The following is a 16,465-nucleotide window of genomic DNA, read 5'->3' as shown; positions in this document are numbered from 1 at the left end:
ATATTTTTCCTGATTATGCTTATTTTCATTTTGCATCAGTTCATGTAAGTCTTACTTTTGTGCAAATTTTTAAAAAAAGATTATAGAAAATGTGACATCTGACACTATAGGCAAAATGTGCTTTTTTTGCCTATAGTTAATAATTAAATATATAATAATAAATATATAAATATGTATACACATATAAAAATGCATATTATAAAATAATAAATGATGCAAATATGTTATATAGTAGATGCCTACAAAATTATTTTAGAATTGACTCGAGTCTGTGTCTTTGTTGTATGTCCCTCTATCCCTCAGTGGATTATAAGCTCTTTGATGCCAGGAACACACTTCATTTTTCTCTTTGAATTTTCAATGTGCCACCACAGTGCCTTGCATTTGTAAGTATTTAATAAATATTAGTTGAATACATTATCACTCTCTTTCCTGAGAATATTCTCTCCTGGGAATCTGCAGATCAGTTCTCTTCCATTTGTATGATTGTTTTGTGCTCAATAAGAGAGTGTTTGGGGCTCTGACTCCACCAAGGTACCATATTAGGATCTTTACTCTTCCCCTTGATATAAATGAAGAAGATTTATAAGCTCTTTTTCATCTCAAAGTTGGCTCAATCTGTAGTAATGATGGACTGTATATGCCTTCTTTATTACAGTGTAAGATGTCATCTTTGTTTCAATGGTTTAATGGGGGCTACTTAATTCTTTTAGGAGTCTGAAAATCCCTAAGGTTTCTCTTCCCTCTGCAAAGTTCTCCCAATGTCTACATTTATTGACTCTTCATTACATTTTTATTCATTATCTGTTCCCATAGGGCTGCCAGTCATTCTTACCTTCTGATACAATTTTCTGATATTTATGAGAGTCCCATTAAATAAATATCACCATGCATAGTGAGTCACATCTAATTGCACCAACCAGAACCTTTTGTTCCTGGAGGCTGGGCACATATACCCTCATGTTCAAGGTGAGTTTAGCTCTCATATTGTAATCAAATAGAAGGCTCTCTTAGGGCATTGATGTGTTTATTACTATCACTCTTTTCTGGAAACATGTGAATGAAAGAATTCGGCAACAACTGTAATGTCTTCTTCAATATCTCACCAAATATGCATGCATACATAGAGTATAACATATAGAAATAGTATCTCAGATTTTTTTTTCATATTTCATAGTTACCCAAAGGAAAGAATGTCAAATAACATCAACAGCATATACTTAAATTCTAATCTAGTACTTTGTTTTGATATGGAAGTGACCTTAGGAACAGTGTAAGGAAGGAAATACCAGTGAAACATGAGTGGCAACTCAAATTGTAAAATAGCTCTGAGTATGGCTCCTAGACTTGGAATTGGATGCTTTTTAGTATAACCACCTCGTTTTAGAAATGAGGTGATTAAGCCCATAAGAGATTAAATGATTTGGCAACTATGGTACTGGAGTAAAGTAACATAGAAGAGATTTGAATCTAATTCTCCCTCTTCAAATCAATTATTGATTTCACTCAACCAACCTCTTAATAGGCCTACCCCTATATCGCCATTTAATAACCAGCTAAGCTAAATCTATATAGGCATACCCCAGAAATATGGGTCAGCCCAAGGGGCATTCAATTTAATTGAACCAACATTTATGAAATGCTTACTCTGCTCAAGGAACTGCCCTAGGCAGTGGGGATACAAAGAGAAAGTGAGAAATAGTTGTTGTCCTTAATGAATTTACAGTATTCGAGGGAAGATATGGTATTTAAATATATAAATTCTAAACTTTTTGAGAGGGAGAGAGCACTAGAACTTAGAGGAATTAGCAAATTTCTTCAATGGAGGTGTCAACTGACATAAACCTTAAAGGGACAGTTGAGAAGGAAGTGAATTCCAGGTATGCAGAAGAGATTTTGCCAAAGAAGGGGTCAGGAGGAGGAATATTGACTTTGGAGAACAGTAATTATGCTAGTTTGGCTAGAAAACAGAACATTTTAAGGGGAGAGATATGAAATAATTCTGGAAAGGCAGGGTAGAAACAGATTAAAACATTTTAAATCTCAAACTGAGGAATTTGCATTTTGTACTAGAGGCGATTGGAGTGTACGACAGATTCTTGAGCAGGAGAGTAACGTGATCAGATGGGTTTTAGAAATTTCAATTTGACAATTGTATGGAATCAGTTAATAAATATGTATGTAGTACCTATAGTAAGCTAGAGACTTTGCTATTCATTGAGGATACAAAGCAAGGGAAAAGAGAGTCCCTGCTCTTGAGGAGCTCATGGTCTAATGGAGAAGACAACAGATAAACTATGCAAATGATAAATTTTAAATAATCCAGAGAGAGAAGGCAGTAGAATTAAGAGAGATCAAGGAAGGCTCCCTGAAGAAGGTGGCTTTTGAATTGAGATGTGAAGGAAGTCAGGGAATCGAAGAGGCAGAGATGAGAAGGGAAAGTATTCTCAACATGGAGGAAAATTAGTTAAAATGCCTGTACTTGGGATATGGAATGTTTGGTCTTTTTCAGATGAATAACAAGGAGGCAAATGTCACTGAATTAGAGTGTGTGGTGAGGCAAGTTATATAAGGTATAGGAAGACTGCAAATGTTGGGGGCAGGTTACGAAGGGCTTTGAATGCTAAAAAGAAGATTTTATACTTGATCACAAAGTTGACAGGGAAACATTGGAAATTTATTAAGTAAATCATAATCAGATAAATTGGTAATTTTAGGTGAGAATTTAGGAGATTAGGGGTGAGTATATAGATTTAGGATTCATCCAGAAAGAAAAGATATTGAACACAAAGGAGTTGATGTGATCACTAAATGAGATAGAGTAAAGAGAGGGCCAGGAGTCAGGAAGACTCCTCTTCTTGATTTCAAATCTAGCCTCCAGCACTTACTGGCTGTGTGACTCTGTGCAAGTTACTTAACCCTATTTGACTCAGTTTTTTCATTTGTAAAATTAGCTGGAGAAGGAAATGGCAAACCACTCTAATATCTTTCAAAGAAAACCTCAGATGAGGTCATAAAGAGTCTAATACAAGTGAAAACAACTGTGTGGGTGTTAGTACATGGTTGATGACAAAAAGAAGGTAACTGAAAAACATTAATCAGACATGTAGGAGGGAAAGGATACTACCTGGAAGATGAGGTCCTTTCAGCACCATAACACTTTGAAGAGAGGATGAAAATTCACTCTGACCCTAGTATTTATCTATGTCTTACAGTACCTCCTGAGGACAATACATAAATCACTCTCATGATTATGGGTAATCCATGTGAATAAAATAATATTTTGTATTATTAGCTTCCTTGATCTATTGCATTTTTCCTTTAGATCTTAAAATCCCTGAAAAACAAGATTGCCTTTATACAGTGACTGGCCTATATTACAGATGAACAAATAGAATTGACCACAATGATTCCATTTGCTTTGTGGACCAAAACAATGAGCCCAGGTAGAATTGATATAAGCTAACTTATGCCCTAACTATTGAATCAACAGCAATTATTTCAGAAAATTGCCTTTCCTCTGAGTTCTTTCTTTTTCTAACAAACAACAACAAAAACAATAGCAGGAAAGATAGCATCTACAGCTTACATTTTTAAAACCTTTTAGGTTTTGCAAAGAGCTTTATGTTCATTATCTCAATTGATCTGGGTTGATTGTCATTTGTACAGACTTTTTTCTGAAACCTCCAATAAGTTTTTTTTTTCTCCCTATCCCAATTTAAATTGGCTTTCTCATTCAAAAAATGTTGTTGAACCTTCTTTTCATAAGAATTCAGGCTCCAGCAGATTGCCAAGAGGATTTTTATAAAGATAATTCCATTCTATACTGATGAAAAGACATAGGTTTCAAAGCAGAGTTTTAAATACCACCTCAAAGAATCTAATATCATGGCAATGGGAATTGAGTACATAAATATTTTCTCAATTTTTTTTTCTATTTAGATTTTTTTAATTGGCTGAAAAAGATAAAAAGTGAAGCATATTTAAGTAAAATTATTTTGTCATTGAATACACCTGTGAAATTTTCCATAAATATTCATCAGGGCCTCAAAAGCCCTCTATATTATTTAGTTCACTAGGAAATTAAGGACTGATATTCTGATTACATGTTTATCAACTTTAGTCAAACAGGCAATATAATCTATTGGAGAGAATGTTGGATGACCTGGATTTGAATTTAGCCCTTGCTACCATCTACATATCTTTTAACTTCTCCAGGCCCCAATATATTCACGTAAGAGGCAGACACATGGTACAGTGGATAGAGTCCTAGACCTGAAGTCAGAAAGACCTATTTTCAATGTGACCTCAGTTATTTACAAGCTGTATGATCTTGGGCTAATCATTTACCCTCTCTTTACCTCAGTTTCCTCATCTGTAAAATGGAGCAAATAATGCCATTATTTTGCTAATAATATCACCCACTTCCCAGTTTTCCTGGGAGGACCAAATGAGATAATAATTGTAAAACTCTTAGCACAGGTGTACATAGCAACTGATACATAGTTAGCTATTACTATTGTAAAGATCAAATATTTATAAAGAGCTTAGAACTGTGCCTGGCAGTTAGAAGGTATTTAATTAAAGCTGATTCCATCCATTTTATGTAAAAGGGGGATAAATGGTTGGCATATAGTAAGTAATTAATAAATTCTTGTTGAGTGACTAATACCTAACATTGAAAGAGCTATTTAAGGTTTAAACATCATAGTATAACCAGAATCCTTCCCAAACTTTTGTAACGATTGGAATGACACCACCTGCTGGAGACTTACTGTAGAAGAGTTCCACCCATGAAGTGAAGGTCTTTGAGGGCAAGACCAGGAGTCTTTTCTTTGGCATCAGGAAGTGACGTTGGGTAGTGGGAGGAAGAAGGAAGAGACTGGCGCTCTGTCTCGGGCTCTCTTTCCTGAGGACTCTGGTGGAGAGCGGAGCTAGAAATGTGCTCTCCCTTTAATAGATAGGAATCTAGGACTTTCTTCTCTCTTTATCAAATTCTTATTCTCCTTAATAAATGCTTAAAAGTCTAACTCTTGCTAAAGCTTATAATTTATTGGCGACCACTCATTAGATATTTTAGACAGTTTAGCTAGAATTTTAGCCCTTAACACTTTGAAGTACTATATAAATGACAATTCTTATTATTAACAAATATTTCTGAGTGGGAAGAAAAAATAGATTTAAATGCAGAAGGCAAGTGAGAATGCTTCAAATCCAATGCTGTCATTTTACTATTGAGGAAAATTAGGCTCCGAGACATTAAATTATTTGCCTTAAGTCACATAGTCGTTAAATTGTAGAGGCTGTATTTGGACACCAGTTCATGATTCAAATCCAGCACTCTTTGCAATGAGCCATATAAAGGGAATGTGCATGATCCCTAAGAAATATGTGTTGTAAACAGGAAAGCAATTGAGTGTTTATCTTGATCACAGTCCTTACTATTATTTGGAAATGAATTCTCTCTGTGGCTGTGGATGCTGGTCCTCACCAGCAGCTCCAATCTGGGGCCAGCCTTATGACCATTCTCTGAGGATCATCTTGTGGAGAGTTAATTAAAGGCAGCCTGGAGGCAGCTGTAGTAGGTAGGGGTAATTAGTTTCTCTGCTTTCAGACTTCAGTGTCAAATGGGAAAAATCAGAGGTGATATCTCTTTTGGGGCCTAGATGTAAGATTAGCATTTACAAATGGAGCTTTTCATGATAAGAGCTTCACCTGCTGAGGAAATTGCTAGTGAAGATGTAAATTTCTATTACAACACACATATGGACAATGAGAACAGCTCTTAGAGATAAAAGAAAAGAACAGAAAATTGTACCTTTCTCCCCACCTTGTTTTATTGCTAGCTCTTTATAGATATATTGTCTGCATCTTCCTTCTATATTTCAATCAATAGAATTGGTTCTTTGCATAGAGAAAGTAGGCCGTTTCTTAACTGAAGCAAAACATACCTTAAGTACCTCCCAACAAAAATTACCTATCTAAATGTTTGTTATAGTGTTGAAAAGGCAACCTTTATCTAAAAGAAAAAACTGCAAGCTAAATGAACATGAAAAGGAATAATTTTAAGTCAATGAAAACTATTGATAGATTAAATTTATTTTTTAAATTGACCTGCTATAACAGCACTGAGCAGTAGAGGAGGTGGGGGTGGAGGATTAGACAGAGAAGGTAGACAAATGAATGTCAGAAAAGGTCTCAGAAAATGGGTCCTAATGGAGTTACCTAACAGAAGGTGTCTCAGTGGCAAAGGGAAAATATGTGGGAAGGGACACAAACTTGTCCTACTTCACAATTTTGCTCCCATCTGTCAATGACAGAATACCAAAAGTGTTCACAGCTATCTTTTTATCATAAAAGTATTTTATTATTTTCCAGTTACATGTAAAGAGAGTTTGCAGGGCAATGAGGGTTAAGTGACTTGCCCAGGGTCACACAGCTAGCAAGTGTCAAGTGTATGAGGTCAGATTTGAACTCAGGTCCTCCTGAAGCCAGGGTTGGTGCTTTATCCACTGCACCACCTAGCTTCCCCTCAACATTTATTTTCATAAGATTTTTAGTTCCAAATTTTTCTCCCTCCTTCTCTTCCCTTCCCCCTCCCCAAGACAGCAAGTAATCTAATATAAGTTATATATCACATTAAACATATCTCTGCATTAATCATGTTGTGAAAGAAGAATCAGAACAAAAGTGAAAAAGCTCAAAAAAAGAAAAAAAAAACAAAGTAGAAACAGTATGTTTCAATCTGCTTTCAGAATCCACAGTTCCTTTTTCTGGATGTGAAGAACATTTTCCATCATGAGTTCTTTGGCATTGTCTTGAATCATTGCATTTTTGAGAAGAGCCAAGTCTATCACGGTTGATCATCACACAATGTTCATAGCTGTCTTAAAGGTGGAGGACATAAAAGTACAAAGGAACCACCATCATTCCTGCCACAGAGAAGAATTAATTTTTCATATACATGTGTATTTTCATTGCTAAAAATGCCCCTAGAGTCATAGAATCAAAGAACACAACAGCTAGAAAAGACATCTCAAGTGACCATTTCCTTATCTTTAAAGATAAGGAAATTTGAGCCTATGGAAGGGAAGTGACCTGCACAAGGACACATATCCAATTACTGGCAGATGTGTATCTAGAGCCCAGGTTTCTAACTCCCAGTCCCATTCTTTTTTTTTTTTTTTAAAGGTTACCTTTAAACTGCTTTCTTCTTACCTTGATAGTAATGTTGGCCACAGAAGTGTTTTTCTCCTTTCAGATTTAGAAGTGATAATAAAAAGAACCCAATTATTTTTGTTTGACTACATTTTTAATATTTTAGCCTCCTTAAAGTGCTCATTGTGCTGCAGTTTATCACAATTAAAACATAATCCAGACAACTTGGGGTGGGGTGGAGAGACCTCAGTGGAAAAAAAAATTATTTAATTGCCTCAGTGTCTTATCTTACAATATATTTCCAGCAAAATAATGTGTAAAGTTTCATCAGAATCTACAAAAAGCCCTTTTTCCTCATCCTCCACAGAAGTAGAAATCAAGTGAAAAGTTAGAAAATCCAAATGCTGGCTCTGATTGTCCTAGTATGTGGCACAGAGAAGTTTGCCACAATCACTTCCCTGATGAATGAATTTAGCAATACAATTTCCTTTATAACTACTCTATCTATCCACAGGATTTGAAATGAGGGAAAATAAGGATTTCTGCTATGCCTAACCCTTATCACATACCCCATAAGGATGTAAAATTATTGGGGGGTTGGCAAAAGCTTTTCTAGCCTTGTATTCTGTCTTTGACAGGTACATCAGGAGACATGTTATTAAATGGAGTCCTTTTGTAATGTCAATCTCAAAGATTCCAGATTTGTTCTCAATCAATTTTAGTTTCAACCTCCTTCCCTCATAGAGAAATTGTGTTACAGTGCACACAGTTCAACCTCCTTCCCTCATAGAGAAATTGTGTTACAGTGCACACAGTTATGAACTTAAATCGCAGTGAGTTTAAGTTCAAACCCCATTTCAGAACTGTCCTAGTTGTGTGGCCAGAGAAAAGTCACTGAAGCTCTCTGAGCATCAGTTTCTTCATCTGTAAAATGTCCACAATAATACTTGTTATGCCTATCTATCAAAGTGGCTTTCAAGCTCAAATGAGGTAATATAAGTAAATTATTTTGAAACCTGAAAATGACATAGAAATGTCAGTTATTTGACTATAGAATCTATAATATAGAAGGGATGTTGATAGTTCATTTTTACTTGTAATTGAGGCATTTGATCTTTAGGAGTCCCCTCTCCCCCTGAAATTTATTCACCCATTCCTAATACCTTTTATTTTGGTAAAGTAAAGGCTCCTAGAGAGATAACCCATTACTGTCATTAGGTAGATAAACTAGTTCCTCAGACTTCACTTTAAAACCTAGCAGGTTTTCTGAGATCTCTGATCAAAATAGATGATGGTGAATTATTTTCATAAAGTGTAATACTTTTAATGACTTTGCTGATTGTCTCTGTGGCCCCAGACTGTTTATTTGTCTCTACTCTGAGATCTTGGGGGCTTCAGTTCTATGGCTTTCCCACTTGTCCTTCTCCAAATCTGTAAAATATTAACATACTATCTCTTCTTCATTGTAAAGACTTTCCTTTAGATAGTTAGATGATAGATAGATAAGGAAAACTACATATAATACCAGATTATTTCCATAGGTTGTTTGACTTTTCAGAACTGTTTTTCCCCTTCCTCTTAAAAGGATGTACCTTTAGGGGGCAGCTAGGTGGCACAGTGGATAAAGTCCTGGCCCTCGATTTAGAAGGATGTGTGTTCAATTCTAGCCTCAGACACTTGACACTAGCTGTGTGACCCTGGGCAAGTCACTTAACCCTCATTATCCCACCAAAAAAAAAAATAATAAAGGATGTACCTCTGAAAAGAAGTGAGAGGAGTGATAAATTGGGGAATGTAAGAGACAAACAAATAAAATATATCAATAAAATAATCTTCCAATAGATAGAGACTGGGTTTGTGATTTCATTTGTATAGGGAACTTCCAGATGAGGATACTTCCTTCATCAATGCAGATCGGCAATTTCTCAGCAATTTATGTTCTCAGAGTGTTTCCCAAAGCATTGAGAGGTTATGTGACTTGCTGAGGGTCATCTAGCCAGTATGTGTCAGAGGCGGGACTTGAGCTTAGGTCTTCTTGGTGACAAGGTCATGTCTGTCTATTTCTCTATGCTGCCTCATACATATGTTATATAAAATAACAAGTTACAACATATTACATAAATAGCATCCATAATTTAATATATTTAATGCTATAATTACATATTTATGTTATATATTATGTACATTGTAATTATTTACACATGTGTATTATGTGTGTATATGTATGTATATGCATATATACATATATGTATATATACAATTCACATGTGTATTGTGATGTAGGGATGTATGCCAAGAAGATAAATTAGGTATCATTTAGTTCAACTCTTTCATCTTACAAAGAAGCAGAGGGCAAACATGATAGAGGCAGCTATTGCACTGTTTTTACTTCCAACTAGTTAATCTCCTTGTGAACTTCTCATTATATCCTGTGAGACCTCAGCTGGAGTCATGGAAGACTTCTGGCTTACCTCCTTCTGGATAATCCAATCTACTGAGGCATTTATTTTTAATCAGAATTAGTTTAGATGCTTCACTTGAGAATTTTTCCAGTACTGAGTGAATAATATATAGGACTGATCAGTTTTAGTCTGAATAATGGAATAAACTAAAAGAAACATGAGGGCGCTACTTAGTAAGGCAGACTTGGATAGGTTACCTTCTTGGTAGGTAGAAAAGCCAGAAGAAAGAGAGGCTTCTGGAGGGAAAGTGAAGGTCTCCAACAAACTCTGTAAGAGCTTAAATATATTTACCATATGGAGTTATTGGAATGAAATTTTATTGCTATTCAAAAGATATTTGTAGAGGAGCCATTCGACAGACATAGAATATGGATTTTATGTTTCTCCCTCATGCTTCCAGAGTAATTACAATAACTAATGTAGAAATGCATTTTCAATTTGGATTTCTCATGTAGCACTGCAATTTTCAAAGGATTTGCAGGGGGAAGGGATAGATGATGAGATTTGACTGTATTATGCAAATGAACCTTTTGTTTCCTGTTTGTGTTTCATTTATGAGCAAACTAAAGCAAAAGTGTTTCTTCAAAAGAGAATGGGATAGATTATATACTCTGCTGAGGGCAGTGATTAGAAATTGTGAGGCTTTGATTTTCATCTAAGCTTGGATTATATTATTTAGACCTGAAAGCAACTTCAGAGATCATCCAGTCCAAAGCTTCATTTTATGGATGAGTAAACTGAGGTTGAGAAAGGTTACTTGATTTGCCTAAGGTTACACAATCAGTAAGTAGCAAAGCTATTAGGTTTCCCTGTCCAAACAGTCTAAAGCTATAGTAATCATCTTGCCTCTTTTTTCTGCTTTCCCTCTCAGCCATTTCTCTATGTTTTTCTTGATCACCCTGACTTTGAAATCGCCCTCGACTTTTGCTTTTCTTTTCCCACCACATATCAGAGTTACAAATTATATCCATTTTCATATTTCCTTTTCTCTGTTCCTTTCTCTTCATTCCCACTTCCAAGCCTCAGATATTGGCCGGGTAACCTCACACCTAGAATCAATAATCTTACCTACCTGGCCTCCCTGGCTTTAAGGTTGTCCCCTCCATCAATTCCAATCTACTATTTTTTTTTCTAAAACTTATTTTTCATACTATTAACATACTAAAAGACATTAAGTAGCTTTTTGTTTCTGACTACACCAAGTCTCAACATCTCTGCTTAATTTTTCAAGGCCCTCCAAAATCTGGTTTTTTCCTTCACATTGAATGATTGCCTGCTTTACCTCAATTCGTATTCTCTATTCTTGTCAAGTTGGTTTCCTCATTATCTCACATAAACATCATGCTCATTTATAGATTTGTACATTTACCTGGGCTTTCCAAACCACCTTTCCTCTGTCAACTTGAATAAGTGTGATTAATGAAAATACACCAACCCATCATCCTTTGGAATAAAGCTTTTAACAGCTATTCCAAAGTATACTATTTTTCCTTTTTTCTTTCTTTTTTGAAATGTGGGTATTCTAATTGCCTAGAATTAAGTAAAAGAAGATGCAGCTGAATTGCCTATGTAGAATTATACAGCAATTTTAATCACCCCAGCTTCTCCCTGAAGCAAAGGTCAGTTTCTCTCTCTGTGTCTCTGTCTCTCTCTCTGTGTTTCTCTCTCTCCCTCCTTCCTTCCTTCCTTCCTTCCTTCCTTCCTTCCTTCCTTCCTTCCTTCCTTCCTTCCTTCCTTCCTTCCTTCCTTCCTTCCTTCCTTCCTTCCTTCCTTCCTTCCTTCCTTCCTTATTTCCTTCCTTCCTTTCTGATATTATTTGAATATATTTGAAAGCCAGTCTCAGAAAAATTAAAGTTATAAGTCATGCAAATGAAATTGGTAAGGCAAATGGTGGGCATAAGTAGGTGGAAGAATACTGCCAATAAAAAGTTCCATGGGAAAAATAGCAAAAAGAAGGCCTTAAGAGAGATGTGTATCAAGAAAAGAAGGTTTACTAAAAAGAGTAAGTGATACCCAATTAATAGATATGTTGCATCATCCCAATGCCTCTGGTTCTCAGTTTAACTTCTTTTCCATTAAGTATCACAATGCTACAGGTTAGAACTTTGATCAAAGGCACCACACATATAAAAAGAATGAGGCCTGTTGTTATCAGATGGGATGCTATGCTCCTGATTTGTCAGCTGCTCCTTAATCTTCATGACTAGATTTTCTCATTCAAATTTTGTCTCAGATACTTACTAGCTGTGTGGTCCTGAGTCACTTAATCTCTGCCTAGTTCAGTTTACTAAATTGTAAGATGTAGATATTAACAGAACCCATTTCCCAGGGTAGTGGTTAGGATAAATTGAGATAATTTTTATAAAGAAATTACCATAGTGCCTGTTATTAGTCACTTAAAAAATGCATATTCCCTTATTCCCCCCCCCCTAATTTACATGTCTATTCACAGTCCAAATCTCTGGTTGAAGGAGATCTTACCCTATGTCTGAGATAGGGGGCTCCTACCTTGGCCCTGGGATATTCTATTAAACACTTCTGTACCAGGAAATGCAGGTTGGAGAAGGGCTAAGTTATTTTAATGCCATTTACTCAGTGAGGTAGTTGTAAGTTATCAGGGGTAAAATACGATAATAACAGCCTATGCTCCAAAGAATCAAAGAGGAAAAGGATCTATATGTACAAAAAAATTTAGCTGTTCTTTTCTTGCTAGTTGAAATATGAAACTGAAGAAATGTCCTTACCTTCTGTAACTCTCCCAAATTTCGCCTCAAAAACTATATAAAACTGCCTCTGAATCATTCCAGGAGCAGGGAAGCAGCTTATCAGCCTGGCAAGGAAAGTGTGTCTTACCTGGGTGTGAGGGAAGTGAGGTCCAGGAGCAGCAGCAAAAGCAGCTGCCAGCCTCATAGCAAGGAGCCAAAGCAGGGCTCTAAGCCTGGGATAAGCCAACAGTGAGGCCCTGTTGTCCTGCAAACCAGTAGGCCCCTAGGGAATTGAGCAGTTTGTGCAGCATAGCAGGGACCCTCACCAGGCACCCTACACCCAGCAGAAACTAGGAGGGAGGCCTTGACCCCACTGCTGAGCATTAATGAAACCCGGACCAAGGCGGAGCAGCAGCAAGTTCCTGTCACTGGGACCTCCCAGCAGAGTCTGTTTTTTTCACAGTAAACCAGCAGGCGGCTACAAACCTCAGGCAGATCTGCAACAAAATTATCCCTTGTAATCTTGTTTGTGTAAAAGCTTTTGAATTTTATATAATCAAAATGAACTATTTTACATTTAATTTTATTCTCTATATCTTCTCTGGTCATAAATTCTTCCCTGGCCCATAAATGTGACATAAAGAATTCCATACTCCCTTAATTTGCTTATGGTATCATCCATTCTGTGTAAATCATGTACTCATTTTGACCTTATTTTGGTATACAGTGTGAGATGTTGGTCTATACTAGTTTTTGCCATACTGTTTTCCATTTTGCTCAGCAGTTTTTGTCAACAAGTTTTTGTTCCAAAAGCTTGGATCTTTGGGTTTATAATTTACTAGATTACTATAGTCATTTACTATAGTGTAATTTCTATCTATTTTATTCCACTGTTCTACCTCTCTATTTCTTATTCAGTACCAGATTGTTTTGATAATTACAGTTTAAGATCTGGTACAGCTAGACAAAGTTCTTTCATATGTTTTCATTGCTTCTCATCATATCCTTGAATTCTTGTTTTTCCAGATTAATTTTGTTAATAATTTTTCTAGCTCTATAAAATATTTTTTGATAATTTGATGGGTACAGCACTAAATAAATAAATTAACTTAGGTAGGATTGTTATTTTTATTATATTGGCTCTGCCTACCCATGAGCAATTAATATTCTTCCCATTGTTTAGATATGACTTTATTTCTGTGAAAAGTGTTTTGTAGTTCTGGTCATACAGTTGTTGTATCTACATTGGGAGGTAGACTCCCAAGCATTTTATATTGTCCACAGTTATTTATTTAATTATTTTTGTGAGGAAATTGGGGTTAAGTGACTTGCCCAGGGTCACACAGCTATTAAGTGTCAAGGGTCTGAGGTCAGATTTGAACTCAGGTCTTCCTGAATCCAGGGCTGGTGCTCTATCTACTGTGCCACCTAGCTGCCCCACCAGTTATTTTAAATGGAATTTCTCTTTCTATCTGTTGTTGCTGGACTTTACTGGTAATATATAGAAATGCTGATCATTTATGTGGGTTTATTTTGTATCCTGCAACTTTGCTAAAGTTGTTAATAATTTCCAGCAGCGTTTTAGTTGATTCTCTAGCATTTTCTAAGTATAACATTATATTATCTGCAAAGAGTGATAGTTTTGTTTCCTATTCTAATTCCTTTAATTTCTTTTTCTTCTCTTAAAACTATAGTTAACATTTCTAATACAACATTAAATAATAGAGGTGATAATAGGCATCCTTGTTTGATCCCTGATTGTATTTGGAAGGCTTTTAGGTTATCCCCATTACAGATAATGCTTGCTGATGATTTTAGAAAAATAGTACTTATCATCTTAAGGTAAACTCCTTTTATTCCCATTCTCTCTAGTGTTTTTTTTTTGTTTTTTTTTTTTAGTGAGGCAATTGGGGTTAAGTGACTTGCCCAGGGTCACACAGCTAGTAAGTGTTAAGTGTCTGAGGCTGGATTTGAACTCAGGTACTCCTGACTCCAGGGCCAGTGCTCTATCCAATGCGCCACCTAGCCGCCCCCTCTAGTGTTTTTAATAGGGATGAGTGCTGTATTTTGTCAAAGGGCTTTTCTTCATCTATTAAGATAATCATATGATTTCTCTTGCTTTTTGATAGATATGGACAATTATGCTGATAGTTTTCCTAATATTGAACCATCCCTGCCTTCCTGGTATAAATTCCACCCGGTCATATTGTATGATCCTTGTGATATATTTCTGTAATCTTTTTGCTAGTATTTTATTAAAAATATTAATATGCATTAGTGAGATTGGTCTATAATTTTCTTTCTCTGTTTTGGCTCTTCCTGGTTTGGGTATCAGCACCATAGTTTTCTCATAAAAGGAATTTGGTAGGACTCCTTTTTCACTTATTTTTCAAATAATTCATATAGTCTTGGGATTAATTGCTCTTTAAATGTTTGGTAGAATTCGCTTGTGAATCCATCTTAGGAAGTTCATTAATGGCTTGTTCAATTTCTTTTTCTAAAATTGGGAGATTTAAATATTTTATTTCTTCTGTTAATCTTGGTAATTTATATTTTTCTAGATATTAATCCATTTCATTTAGATTGTCAAATTTTTTGGCATTTTTGTGCCTTGATATTTTTTTATTCAAGTTGGGCTCTCTTCCTAAACTCTCCTAGGGTTTGTGCTGAGGTGATGGGTCTTATTGTTGGTTCTCACTGGGCTTCAGGTCTTAGCCACCTGCTTTTCTGGGTTGCTTAATTGAACAAAGTCTTTCTGGTGGTTGGCCCCGGAGGAGTGATCTTGTTGTTGGTCTACCCCAGGGGTGTTATGAGTTACTCTGTTAGCAGGCCCTCTTTGTTAGCAGTCCTTGGAAGTATAATTTTGTTTCCAATCTGTCCGTGTGTATGTGTGTGTGTGTGTGTGTGTGTGTATGTGTCGGTGTTGTGGTCCTGATGCTGGATTGCTATGGTAACAAGTTATTCAGCTAGCAGGCCCTGGAAGGATAATTTTGTTGCTATCTGCTGAGTCCCTGGTGCTGGTTTGCCCTGGAAACAGTCTCTCTGCTGAGAGGTCAGAGGAGTAGGAACTTGCCATTGACCAGACTTGGGCAGGGCTTCACTTCTGGTCAGTGGTGGGGCCAAAGCCACCCTGGTGGTCTTTGCTAGCTTTGGTGTACGTAGTGAGGGTCCCTGCTATGCTGCCCAGACTGTTTACCTGATCAGGGAACTGCTTGTTTGCAGGTGGGTGGAGCCTCACTGGTAGATTGCCCCAGGATCATAGCCTAGCTTCAGCACCCCCCTGCTGTGAGCCCTGTTGCTACTGCTCCTGGACCTCCCTTCTAGCCTCCCAGGTAGGACAGATCTTTCCTGACAAGCTAGTAGCCTTTTCCCCTGTTCCTGCGGCACTTCACAGGCAGTTTTATGTCTGTTTAGAGGAGAAATCTGGGAGAGTTTCAGTGAGTTTGCTTCCTAACTTGGCCATCTTGGTCCAGGAAATCCAGACAGAATTCTGACCTCCCTCCCCTTTTAGTGAGTTTCAGAGATAATGTGAATTCAGTAGAAAGTGGCTATTTATTCAACAGCTTCACCAATGTGTTCCTAGGCTCTTATGAGTTCTTTTTATACTATGCATTTTCTGTAAAGGTGAAATAAAGATCATCCCATATTTGACTTACATTTGTTATCTTGAAGGCCATATAAGGTTCTGTGAATTTTATTCCCCACATTTGGGAAAACCTGGAGAAGTATACACAAAGGAATATTCTGTTGGGGCAGAACCAAGATGGCGGAGAGGAAGCAGCAAGCTGCCTGAGCTCTCCTTCTGTTTCCTCAAAAAGAACATTAAATCAAGCCTCTGGACAGATTCTGAAACTACAGAACCTGCAAAGGGACAGAGAGAAACAGACTTCCAACCAAAGATCATTTAGAAGACTTCAGGAAAAGGTCGGTCTGACTCGGGCAAAAGGGAGGACCAGCGCAGGGCAGCAACCCAGCGCCGAGGGGGTTGGGGCAAGTCAGCAGGAGCTGTGGGCCATAACCGAACAACTGAGGCCCCTGGAACCTGGTTCAAAAATCTGGTGGCCAAGAAGGACAATGGAAAAACCTATCTTCACCGGCCGGGAGGGCCATGAATGGGGCAGGCGGGATGAGGCGCCTGGA

This window comes from Dromiciops gliroides, chromosome 3, assembly GCF_019393635.1.
Source record: "Dromiciops gliroides isolate mDroGli1 chromosome 3, mDroGli1.pri, whole genome shotgun sequence".
Classification (NCBI taxonomy): Eukaryota; Metazoa; Chordata; class Mammalia; order Microbiotheria; family Microbiotheriidae; genus Dromiciops; species Dromiciops gliroides.
Note: the sequence above shows the minus strand (reverse complement) of the source record.